Genomic DNA, 13,468 nt, shown 5'->3' with positions numbered 1-13,468 from the left:
AAAGCAGTGGTAGCTGTAATACCTAAAGAGGGTAACCATCCATCAGATACAGCTTCATACAGGCCCATTTCAATATTAAACCATGATTATAAACTGTTCATGTCTATAATGGCTAAAAGAATAGCAAACATAATGCCAAAATTGATAGATATGGATCATTCTGGCTTTGTGGAGGGGAGCCCAACATCTGACAACATTACCAGATCACTGATAATCCAGAGGGAAGCAGAATGTAAGAAAATACCGCTGTTGTTGGTGGGTCTTGATGCAGAGAAAGCATTTGACAGAGTAAACTGTGACTTTATGAGCAGGGCAAGGAAAGCATTTATATTTCCTGAAAAAATTATAATGTTGATTAGGAGGATACATGAAGGAAAGGAGGTGAAAATTTTAAACTGGGTGTGGGCCTCTCTGATAATTTCTGCTTGAGCATAGGAACCAGGCAGTGGTGTCCTCTTTCCCCTTTCTTATTTCCATTAAATTTCAAACCACTGGCAAAGAAAATAAGGGACTCAGAAATTCAAGGATATAATTGGTATTGTAGTCAAAAAAGCTGTCTCTGTTTGCAAATGTATTATTTTACACCTGACAAAACCAGATAAAGACATGAATGTGTTCTGGAACATTTTGAGATGGTTTCAAATCTTTTCGGGATACAAAATTAATGAAGCTAAAACAAAGGAAACAGCGGTAAATTATGTACCCACACACACATTGTTTCAGTAATATTCATATTTATGGGGACATGATAAAATTAGGTATTTAGGAGTATGGATTAAAATGATTTTGGTGTGGCAACTAAGGATATGTAGGATGAGAATAAACAAAACATAATGCAAATACCGAGAAAATGGAAGCTGTGTTATATGGATATCGATAGTAAGATACAAGCAGTTAAAATGATTTTAGTCTCATTAGTCAGGCATATTTTTATCAACCAGAGGAGAAATTGGGGATAGCAATTGATAAGGAGCTGAAAGACTTCATCTGGGAGGCGAAGATGGCAAGAGTCAAGTGGGATAAGCTGATTCTTCCAGGAGAACAGGGTGGATTGGGATTACCTGATTCAAAGGGGTACTTCAGAGCTACAGAATTAAGGCTGCTATACATAGCAAAAACAATAAACTACAACTCAAATTGGAAAGGAATGATGATGGAACAGGAGGGAAGATCAGGAAACAAGAAGAGACTGGGAATTTGGATGCAGACCTTTAAGGAGAATAACAGTAGTCATACAGAACATTATATCCAAAAAATACCAGAAAATATCCTAAGAAATAAGCCAACATGGGAATGGAGAAAGGAGATTCTGCTGATAGGGATGACTGCAGTTAGGGTTATAGACAATAGACAAGAGGGGGCTGGAATGTACTGGAGAAAACTGACAAAGGAACCAAGGTACTGAGAGCAAATAACTAGAGAGGGAAAGATGACAGAATGGGAAGATACCAATAATTTATTTGGATTGCAGGTTAGAGAATGCCTTCCCTATCAAGGATTGATATCAGAGTATAGGCAAACAGAAAGAAATATGGGGAGTCCTAAATGAAAGTCCAGCACTATTACAATTTTTAGTAGACTCTAGAACAGCAGCTGCCATTAAAAAGAAATAATTAGCAGAGCAAATGAAATATTGCATGATAACTACAAGAATCAATCTGAGAAGGTTAGAAAGGATTGGGAAGAGAGATTAGATAAGCAATTCACAAAGAAACAATGGGAGGATAGATGATCACCAGAAATATAAAATTAAACTGCAGGACAGAAGTCCATCATTTTAGAAAAACTATCAAAATAACTAATATTTCCTGATCTAACTAGAGAATATTGTCCCTGATCTAATCTGAAACATAACAGCAAGGCAAAGGCAGGCATATAGTTTTTGGTGAGTCCTTTTTCTGGGTATCTTTTGCACAGCAATGTAAATGACTGTAACTCTCAACTAACTGCTGTTCTTCACAAACTGCTCAGCAACTCACTTCAGCAGTCTCTTGATATAGTCCAGGTTAACAGTCTCAACTGTCTTATTTTAAAAATAACAGTCAGTTGTTTAAAAAAGTTCTTTTAGTTTTTTATGGCAGATATGTGGATAATTTGTTTTTTACCCTGGAAGGTGGTACAGACCAGGTTCAATCTTTTTGTGATAGTATTAATAATTCCAGTTCATAGGTTGGTACTAGGCTATCAGCCCTAGGGCCTATACAAGCCTAGCCATAACAATTCCCTGGTTATTTCTTCCCACACAATTTACTTCCCTGGACCCCTGTATAACAGGGTGACTGACTTGATCCCCGGGATGAATTTCCTTTCTCCCATTCAATTGTCAAGGTTCCTTTTGAAGAGGGCCAAAGAGGCACTCTGCTTGACATGTATGGGCAATCTATTCCAGAGTCTCGGGAGTCTCTGGGTCAGGAACCTAGCCCTCCAGCATGTTTTGTTTATTGTGATGACAAGGTTTAGATCCCTGGAGCGTGTGGCTCTCAGGGATTGGGATTTCTTTAAGTGTAGCATGTCCAACAGCTCTGGGTTTGACATGGCCTTGTATGTTAAGCAGAGACCACCTCTGAATAGACGATATGCGACAGAGTATAGCTGGAGTTTTTTAAGGCGGTCAGCGTAGGGCATCTGCTTTAGGCCTGTGATTTTTTTTAGTGGGGTATTTCTGCGGCCTTTCCAGTTGTTGCAGATGTCTTGAGAGGTACATACCAAATAAGGCATTGTATTCTATAATGGGTCTAATGAGGGATGAGTACAGTGGGACAACGACGTCCTTTTTTCCTGGATGAAAAGCCCTTAGTGATGAGGTGTGCCACATAGAAGGATTTCCTGACTGTTGTGGCGATGTGGTTATCGAAGGTGAGACCACTGTCCACCTGTGTCCCTAAGTAATTCACGGGTACATGTTTTTTCCCAAAGGGAATAACTATACATTTCTTGGCATTGAGCTTGTGCCCATGGCTCTGGCACCAAGCATCTGTTTCTGTAAGGCCCTTTTGTAGAGTATTCACATAATTTGGGGATTCAATAATGGCTCCCAGTTTGTAGTCATCTGCGAACTGTGTTAGCCAGGGTTCCTTAGTGTTGGCCTGTACTTCAGAGAAGTAGATGCCAAACAAGAGCGTTCTCAGGACTGAACCCTGAGGTACTCCACTTGTCTGCAGCTGGATTTGGAGTTGGCTACTTTTACAGTGTGGGTTCTATCAGTAAGCCAGTTAGCAACCCATTGGGTGACATAGGGATTAAGGCCCAGCTTAGTAAGTTTATCTATGATTCCAGAGTGGGGGATGGTGTCAAAGGCCTTGGCAAGGTCTAGATATGCTGTGTGGACCACCTTACCCTTGTCCATGGCTCTGGAGACTGATTCGAAGAAGTCAATCAGGTTCAGGAGACAAGATCGGCTCTTCACGAACCCAAACTGGGTGGGGTCCAGTGTCTGAAGGTTGCCAATGTCTTTGTTTATAAGTTCCATGATAATACGCTCCATGGCCTTGCAGATAAGGCTCGTCAGACTGATGGGGCGGTAGCTTCCGGGATCCAAGGTGGATCCCCCCCTTGTGGAGTGGGATAACTGTAGCTCTGCACCACTCAGTGGGCACGAAACCTGAGGTGAGGCTATGAGTAAACATGACACATAGATGAGGTGCCAGTTCATATTATAGTTCATGTAGTACACACCCCGGGATGTCATCTGGTCCCATGGATGCTGCATTCTTAGCTTTGGAGAGTGCGTTTTTTTACCTGTGTGGCCATTATTACAGGAATTTGGCAATCTTCCGGTATTGAAATGGACCATTTAGGAGGTGAGAGGGGGGTGAAGTTGGCACTGAATCGATCTGCCAGGATATTGGCAATATCCTTGGGATCAGTATATTTAATGCCATTCTGTTTTAGCTCAGAGCACATCTGAGCATTGCCATTTAGATTCTTGACATAGTTATAGAATGCCTTGTGGTTGTCTTTGGAATCTTTGGCAATTTTATTTTCGTAACTAGCTTTGGAGGATTTTATGAAGGATCTCAGTTTCTTACTGAGGCTGGTAAGGGAGTTTTTTGCATCCTGGGATTTTCCTCTTTTTTGCAACAGTTTCTTCCTTTTGTTGTAAAGTTTGTCTTTGTTAATGAGTTCCATGATGATGTGATCCACAGCCTTCCAGACCAGGCTAGTCAGGCTTATGGGGCGATAGTTGCCAGGGTCAGTTGTGGCCTCTCTTTTGTGGAGTGGAATAACCATTGCTGTGCGCCATTCTATGGGCACATAGCCTGTGGAGAGGCTGAGGTTGAACAGCGTGTTTAGGTGGGGGGTTAGTTCGTTCTGTAGTTCATGCAAGACTCAGCCTGGGACACCATCTGGCCCCATTGACACTGTGTTTTTGGCTTTTGAAAGGGCTATTTTCACCTGTGCGTCTGTGATTTCCAGGACACTACACTTTTCCAGTATTGCTGTGGGCCCTTTTGGGGGTGAAGTTTGCACTGAATCTATCTGCCAGGATGTTGACAATATCAGTAGGTTCAGTATATTTTGTGATATTCTGCACTAGTTTAGTGCATATCTGCGAGTTGCCACTTAGATTCTTAACATAGCTAAAGAAGGCTTTGTGGTTATCTTTTGAATCCTTGGCTATTTTTCTTTCGACGTTAGCATTGGATGATTTTTTTTCTGAACTAGTTTCCTCCTTCTATTGTATAGCCTGTTTATGGCAGGGGTCCACCAGACTGGTTTCCTTCTCTTAGAGGAGTGAGTCTTGGTTTTACTAGGGATGGCACGATCCATGCATCCTTGTAGGTGCTCATAGAGTGCATTTGTAAAGGTTTCTGCATCTTGGACAGCGTTATCCTTTAGCGTGGGGGCTGTGAAACTTACCGCCTCTGTCTTAAATAAGGTGAAGTTTGCTTTAGAAAAGTTTTTTACTGTGGTTTCCTTAGTTGGGTGTGGTGGTGGGGTGTGGACACCCAGAGTGATTAGTTTATGGTCTGATCTAACCAGTGACGGGTTGACTTTCGGTGTGGAACACCTGTCGCCCATGTTTGTGATGACCAGGTCCAATATGTTTTCACCTCTGGAAGGTTTTACCAGCTGATCCAGGGTATTTGAGTTGATGAATTCCAGGAAGCGCTGGGTCTGGGAGTTTGTACTCGAGTAGTTTTCCCAGTTAATGGTAGGGTAATTGAAACCACCCAATATCAGGGTTTTCGGTAGGACCTTCATGTTTTCCAGTGTCTCCTGAAAGATGGAGTGGTGGTCCTGGGTCATGGAAGGTGATCTGTAGCAGGCCACAATTTGCATTGCAGATCTGCCCGATGTTAGTTGCACATGGATGATCTCAGAGGTATCATGCTGCACCACTAACCTGGAGGTGTAGGTATCCTTGATGAATATGGATACACTCCCTCCTTTTGTGTTTCGGTCCATGTTCTGTGGCCAAAATGTGTGGTACGAGTTGTAGCCCGATAGAGTTGGGGTGCTCTCTGGAGTCTTGAACCAGGTTTCAGTTACTGCACAAATGTCGACATTCTCCATACTGAGGAGTGCTTTGAGCGCGTGCATTTTGAGATTTAAACTCCTGGCGTTGAGTAGCATAACCCTCAGTTTTTGTTAATTGTGCTGTTTACAGAGGAGGGTTTGACTTTTGAATCTTACCTAAAAAAGGCACTATGGGGGCAGCAAGAGCCTTGGCCAGTATTCGAAAGCCTAGGGGTGACAGGTGCAAGCCATCTCTTGCGAAGCAATGCTGCTTGTCGAGCATGTTTTCCCAGGCTGACAAACACTGGATCCCCTTTGAATGACACCAGAAGCTTAGCCAATTATTGAAATTGATCATTTTTTCTTTATACTGAGGTATCATTCCTGGTGAGGGCAGGATGCTATTCAGGGTCATGGTCATACCAGCCTGGGCTACATGATCAGAGAGCTCTTCCATGTCTCTTTTCATGTAGTCTATGGAGGTCTCAGGTCATAATCACCAACATGAACAATGGCAGAGTCATACTTGTACTTGTTCTGGAGTGACCTGAGTGCTTGTATTATGTGGTGAATTCTGGCTCCCGAGAGGCAGCTAAGAGAGTAACCTTCTGCTTGTCCAGCCTAGTGAGTGGGACGTCAATGTGCCTGACTATAGAGTCACCTATTACTAGTGTGTTAGGTATGTTATTTCGCCTTAAGGGCTGTGATTGTGCAGCACACTGATTTTGTGTTTTATGTGTTGTCTGGTTTGTGACGGGAGGTGCAGGTTGTTTGGGTGTCTGCTTTGGAGGTCTCTGATGCTTTTGCAGGTTTTTATTTAGAGCCTCCGAGTATGATTTTGTGTATTTGTGTGTACTTTTTGTCAGTGCTGGTTTACTAGGTCTATGTGTGGCTGGAGGTGTGGTGCAAGTGTTAACCTTCTCCTCTTGACTGTCTGTTCCAGTCTTGGGTGGAGACAGCTTAGCCTCCAGTTTGGCTGTATAACTGCATCTCTCGCATATGTTAGTGTTTTGTGGTAAGAGGAGAGGGTTGTCTGTGTACATGAGGCAGTTGTAACACTGCCTCAGGATACCCAGATTCACCAGCTGGACTGGAGAGTACACCTGAAATTGCCTTTTGGTCATGCCTGAATAGTAGGGTGAGTTGCTTAGTCGCTTGGTTGGTGAGGGGTGAATAAACAGCCTTGCCCTGCTGGGCAATCAAGTGTCAGGGTAAATTAGTGCTTGCTATTAGGTCTGAGCAAGTGCTGGGCTGTAGGATGCTTTCTGAGTGCTTAGGTTGAGAGTTAGACTAGTTTCAATGGAAAAACTGAAGAAGAGACTTGGTGGAGCCAGCAATAATTTAACCCTAGCTAACCGGCACTGCCCGGCGCACAAAACTGTGCAAACACGGTTTTTATAGCAGGGAAATGAAATAGATAGAAATTAGCTCAAAATGGCCAATAAACTACTAACTTCTGGGCTGGAATCACTCCTCCAGGGACAGATAGGCTGCTCAAAGCTCCTCTCTCTCACAGGTGAACAGAGAAACTTCCTTCTATCCAAGTAAGGTATGGGCAACTCAGAAACTGTAACACAGCCCTGAATTCAGCACTAGCCTGAAAACTGGACTATACTTGCTTAGAAAGGCGGGAAACAAGGAATTTGTTTTTTTTTTTAAAGATAAGGCAAAAACAGTAAAAAATACACTTAAAACAGCTTTAAATGACTACAAACAATCAGAAAAGGCTATCACACTTTAGTGTGTAGCCTACAACAGTTAAACAAATTACTTAAACAAAAAACGACTTTTTAAAAGTGCAGGCAGTGAAATAAGTACAATATGTGAAAAAAACAAGTTTTTGAATCACAATAAATGCTGGAAATCGGCATTTAGTCAGAAAACAGTTAAGTACAGCAACAAACTATAGAAAAAGTACAGTTTTGTACCTACCATAAATGTAGATGTCCGATAGACATGCAACTGCAGTCGTAACATGTGGGTTGTCCTGCCTCAGGCAGCCCTCGGTCGGCCGGATTCCAAAGTCTGGGTCCGACGTCGGCTGATGTCGCATTTCTCTCCGACGTCACAGCGGCTGGAGTACATAAGCATCAGCCGACGCCATTTTCTTCAGTGTTTCTTGCCCCAGATGCCAGGTGCCCTCCAAGGAAGGCTGTAATCAAATTGGAAGACAAAAACAGGATTCCAAACAAATAAATGAGCAATAAAACAAATACACCATAACAGATATCCCCAGCTAAGAGTAACAGGGATAGGAGTGGACCCTAGGCATAGAGGGGTATGGAGGGAGGGAAAATCCGACTGCAGTTGCATGTCTATCGGACATCTACATTTATGGTAGGTACAAAACTGTGCTATGTCCTTCAAGAATGCAACTGCAGTCATAACATGTGGGTAGAATACCATAGCTTAGCTGGGGGAGGAGGTATGCACTAGGAAAGAGATGGTGTGGCAACCAAACCCTGCAGGACTGCCGAAGCAAAGCCTGCTCTGGATCTGGAATATAGAGGGAGATTGTAGTGTTTGGAGAATGTATGCACGGAGCTCCATGTAGCAGCTTCTAGAATGTCCTTGGTAGGCACCCCTCTTAAAAATGCTGTAGAGGTGGCTGTAGCTCTGGTGGAATGTGGTCTGACATTGGCTGGAACAGTCTTTCCATGAAAGGAATAACAGAATCTGATGCAATGCCCAATCCATTTAGAAATAGTCTGTTTTGAAATTGCTTTTCCCTGGACTGCAGGGGCGTAAGCTACAAAAAGTTGTTCAGACTTCCTACTGGCCTTGGTTCTGTCCAGGTAGTATCGAAGTTGTCTGTGAATGTCCAAGGTATGCAAAAGTCTTTCCCCCTTATTCTCAGGATTGGGGAAGAAAGCAGGCAGATGAATGGCTTGATTTAGAGAAACCCTAGATACCACCTTTGGCATAAAAGTAGGGTTGGTCCTTAATGAAACCCTGTCTCTGTGGAAAATAATAAAGGGTGGTATTGCCATTAGGGCCTGTAGCTCCAAAACCCTTCTTGCTGAGGTAATTGCCAACAGGAAAGCTGTCTTCCATGATAGAAATTGCAAGTCAACTGAAGCTGCTGGCTCAAAAGGAGGTAGAGTCAGTTTTCTAAGACAAAATTGAGGTCCCAGGCTGGCACTGGGGCCTTTCTTGGTGGCTTAATGTTCTTGATTCCCCTGAGGAATTGTCTTAGTAAGGGGTGAGAGAAAACAGGAGGATCAGTGTTGTATCTAGCTGAAATAGCAGATGCATGTATCTTTATGGAAGAATATGAGAGGCCGTTCTTTAACATATCTGCCAAATATTCCAAGATAAGTGGGATGTTCAGCAATGAAGCATCATGTCCCTTGCTGGTATTCCAATTGCTGTATCTTTTCCACTTTGCTAAGTAAACCTTTCTGGTGGATGGTCTTGAGCCTCTGTTAGTATCCGCTGAACTTCCTTAGAGAGAGATAAGCTGAAGTTATTTATGGGATCTCCCAAGCTGTTAGCTGCAGTGTCTGAAGGTTTGGATGCAGTGTATTGAAATTGTGTTGAGTCAAAAGTAGAGGCCACTGAGGGAGGGCCCACCTCCTGGTGTGACATATGCTCCGTAGTAGTGGGTACCAGTGTTGTCTTGGCCAATCCGAGCTATTATGATTCCCTTGGGCTTCTCTGCTTTGATCTTTAGTAATACTGAGGTCATCAGTGGCAGAGGTGGGAATGCATAGATTGCTAGGGAGTTCCAGTTGAATGAGAGGGCATCTATTTTCCAAGCTTTTGGATGGTATGTCCTTGTGCAAAATTTTGGTAGAAGATGGTTGAGGTGAGAGGCAAATAGGTCCACTTCTGGCTTGCCCCATGTCGAAGTGAGTTGTCTGAAGGCCTTCGGATGTAACCTCCACTCGTGTGGATCTGTGAAATTCCTGCTTAGGCTGTCCGCCAACACATTGTCTTTTCCTGGAACAAACTGGGATTGTAACTGGATGTTTAGGCTCAGTGATTTCTCCCAAAGCTGCATTGTCAGTCTGCAAAGGGGTAAGAGTGGGTGCCCCCTGCTTGTTTATGTACCACATCACAGTGGTGTTGTCTGTCCGTATCATTAAATGGCCTTGCTGGAGTTGGTGTTGAAAAGCCTCGATGGCATGCATTACTGCCAGCATTTCCTTTTGGTTTATATGCAGATGTGTTTCCTTTGGAGACCACTGTCCTTGTATACACCTGCCTTCCATGTGCCCCCCATCCAAGGTCTGAGGCGTCTGTAGTCATGGTCTGTGTTATCTGTGGTTTTTGAATGACATACCTGTGTTTTCCTGGCTCACCGAGGCCCACCATAGGAATTCCTTTTGTAGGCATGGAATGAGTGGTATGATTGTCTCCAAGTTGTTGCTGTGTTGAGACCAAATGCTTTTTAGGTACCATTGAAGCTTTCTCATGTGTAGTTTTGCTAATGGAACCAGTAGAATGCAGGATGCCATGTAACCCAGGGCCTGTAGGAATCTCCTTGCAGTCATCTGGGTGAGTTTTGCTAAACCTTTGAAGTAATGAGTTAACTTCTCTTGCTTGTCTTCTGTCAGGTAAGCCATCTGAGAGGCTGTGTCTAGTTTGGCTCCTAAGAAGATTATTTGCTGGGATGGCTGCAGTCTTGACTTTTGGAAGTTGACTGTGTATCCCAGAGCTTGAAGTAATCGTATGACATAATCCAGGTTTCTTGTCAACATCAATTTGTCGTCCGCTTGTATGAGGCAGTCGTCCAGGTACGGGTAAATTTGTATACCCTGGAGCCTACAATGAGCAATTACTGAAGCCAGGCATTTTGTAAATACTCTGGGCGCAGTAGATAAGCCAAATGGCAATGCTGAGAATTGATAATGCTCTGGCCCTGCAAGAAATCTGAGGTATCTTCTGCAGCTGTGTCTGATAGGGACATGCAGGTATGCCTCCTTGAGGTCCAGAGTAATCAGCCACGACTCCTTGCCCAGCATGGGAAGGAGTTGCTGTAGAGTCAGCATTTTGAACTTTGGTACTATGAGAAAGGTGTTTAATGCGGACAAGTCCAGTATTGGTCTCCACTGAGATTCTTTTCTTGGAACAAGGAACAGTCTTGAGTAAAACCCCCGTTCTTGTTCTTGCTGTGGAACTCTTTCTATTGCTTTCATTCGAGTCAGCAGAGTGATTTGTTTGATAGCCTCTGCCCTTTGATTTTGTGGTAGGTTTGGCATGCCTTGTTTTCTTGGTAAGGTATGAAAATGAAACCTGTACCATCGGTCTGTAATGTCCAAAATCCATTTGTCCTTTGTCAGTCTGTGCCAGTTTTCTGCAAACAGAGATAATTTCCCGCCCAAGGGAGCTTCTAGATGTTCCCTGGTAGGTGGTAGTAGAGGAAAGTCATTGAGTTTGTGGTTGTTGGGCAGGTGAAACCCCTGCGTCACTTCTTTGGTTTCCTGGCTGCCATTGTCGTCCCCTGTAAGGGCCTCTGTATTGGCCTCTTCCTCGGCCACGTCTGTTCTTACCCCTTTGAAACTTTTCTGGATTAGGAAAGGACCAGTTTTTTGAAGGCCAATTCCTACTGAATCTGGGGGGTTGAACCTGGAGGAAATCTTTCACAGTCTGAACTGATTTTGCTTTTTCTTCGATGGTCTTTAACACATCCTTAGCATTTGCACCAGAAAGCTTGTTCTTTTCCAAAGGTGCATCCAGAAGTTTTGCTTTTACATGATCTGGTAGAGGTTGATCTTTTAACCAAGCATGTCTACGAATCACTGCCCCTGTCATAGCTGCCCTACATGAAGCTTCCAGTGAATCATATCCACACTGCAGGAAGTGATTGCTTACTTGCTGAGTGTTATGTACAGCTTCCTGCAAAGTCTTCCTGTCTAAAGGATCAGGAGAAGCTAATGTTTTTTGTAAATCTTCTAAGAGATAATCCTGATATTGTAACATATGAAAAAGGCAATTTAAAGCTCTCATAGATAAGGTAGTGGATGTGTAAACCTTTTTGCCCCATCTCTATGACCTTGCTTCCCTGTTGGAGGGCAAAGGATTTTTAGAGGTGGAGGCTGAAACTCCTTTAGGCCCCTGTGAAATAGTTTCCAAATCAGCAGAATGGGCCCTGAATAAATGGGAATGAGTTTCTGGGACCCTGTAATACCTGTCTGGCTTGGCTGAAGCAGGAGGAAGAGAATCAGGGGTAGCACTAGAGTCAGAATACAAATCATCCAGAACATCAAGTACAGGAGGAATAGCTAAGGGCCTGTGCTGAGGCTTCTTAAGGAAAGTCCTAAGGCGTTTCCTAGAATCAGAATATTCCTGACCCTGCCACTTGAAATGTTCCCTCATGGTGTGCAGAACTTCCCCAAAAGAAATATCCTCAGGAGGGGAGGCTGAAGGGATGGAATCTTCTGCATCCGAGTCCTCATAAGTCTGGAAGAGCTCTTCCTGGCTATCAGAGTGGACAGAGCCCTCAGAGTCTTCATCTGAAGGAGTAGGGTCAGAGGGTTCAACCCGCGCCCTTTTATCAGGAGGAGGCTGGGATGCTCTCTCAGGATGGGCCTGTGAACCTCTAATCATGGAAATTAAATCAGCCGCCATGGACATAATTTGTGTCTCCGGAGTCGGCTGAGGTAAGGATTTAGAAGTAATATGCTTTGTTTTGCTGGCTGCCTTAGCCCTAGTGTAGGCCTTAATAGACATGGCCATAGGAGGCCTGGCAGCTCCACGTGCAGGAGTGACCTTGTCTACAGCAATGGTCTCGGGCATTTCCTCGGTTTCGGTATCCGTAGGAAAGTCCATAACTGGCGTCGGAGTAATGTCTGGAATCGGAGTCATCGGTAATGCGGTGCCTTCGGTTCGGAGCGGTGGAGAGACCGTCTCAGAGGGAACCGGAGCACTCACGCTAGGTTTTGGCATGGAGTCGGTGTTAGACGCGGGACGAGGATGTCGGTCCCGGTCTTTTCGCTTTTTGGGTGTTTGCGATGTCGGAAGATCCGACGGCATGGTGTAGGCAAATTTATCGCCGAAAAAATCTTCAGCGAACTCCGCCCGGCGCCTGAGAGTGCGCTTGTTGAAGTGAGCACAGGCTACACAGGCCGAGACGTCGTGGTCTGGGCCCAGGCAAGGGAGGCAGTAAGAGTGGAAATCCTTATGAGGTATTTGTTTACCACAAAAAAGACAATTGTTAACTTTTTCAGTAATTTCTGACATCGGCTGAGGCAAGAAAAGGTCCCCAACGGGGTACTTAGCTTTTTCGATGACTTCGGTATCGTAGAATACAGGAGCTGACCGACCGGCACTTGCGAACTGCTTCTGCTTCGGGCACCAAGGCAAGAAAGACTGGAGAAAATGGCGTCGGCTGATGCTTATGTACTCCAGCCGCTCTGACGTCGGAGAGAAATGCGACATCAGCCGACGTCGGACCCAGACTTTGGAATCCGGCCGACCGAGGGCTGCCTGAGGCAGGACAACCCACATGTTACGACTGCAGTTGCATTCTTGAAGGACATCTGATACATAATCACTCCGAAGTCTCTCTTCTAAGCTAGAAGGCTTGTATCAGTTTAAGGCTTTCTAGTGCTTCCCAGTAGGTTAGTTACAGGAAAGATGGGAAACAAGTGCAGATGTGGTCTTTTAAACCAGAAAGTTGAAAGAGATGGACAAGCTGTCCAAATGGTCAATAAACTACAATTTCTGGCCCAAGAGCCACTCCTCTTGTGGTAGACAGGCTACCTAGTGCTTACCACTCCCACTGATAAGCTAGAAGGCTTTCCTCTAACACAGAAAGGCTTGTGGAGCTCAGAAGTTACCAAAAGTCCTGGATACAGCAACTCTGTATCTGGACTAGGCTAGTTATAGGAAAGGTGGGAAACAAGCGCAAGTGCGGCTTTCAAACCAGAAAGTTGAAAGAGATGGAAAAAAACTGCTCAGACAGCCAATAGCTACAATTTCTGGGCCAGGGACCACTCCTCTTGTGGTAGATAGTTTACCTAGTGCTTACCACTCCCACTGATAAGCTAGAAGGCTTCTCTCC

At 44.3% G+C, this 13,468-nt stretch overlaps 1 protein-coding gene across 1 annotated transcript in view; it reads right to left on the bottom strand.

Moving 5' to 3' along the window:
• The window catches only part of GMEB2 (glucocorticoid modulatory element binding protein 2), a 2,829,650-nt gene that overhangs the window by 1,409,215 nt on the left and 1,406,967 nt on the right, over window positions 1-13,468 (bottom strand). The window lies entirely within an intron of this gene.

Source organism: Protopterus annectens, chromosome 14.part0, assembly GCF_019279795.1.
Source record: "Protopterus annectens isolate FY-2018-M chromosome 14.part0, PAN1.0, whole genome shotgun sequence".
Classification (NCBI taxonomy): domain Eukaryota; kingdom Metazoa; phylum Chordata; order Ceratodontiformes; family Protopteridae; genus Protopterus; species Protopterus annectens.
The sequence above is the reverse complement of the archived record's forward strand: the minus strand, read 5'-3'. Positions and strand labels throughout refer to the sequence as shown.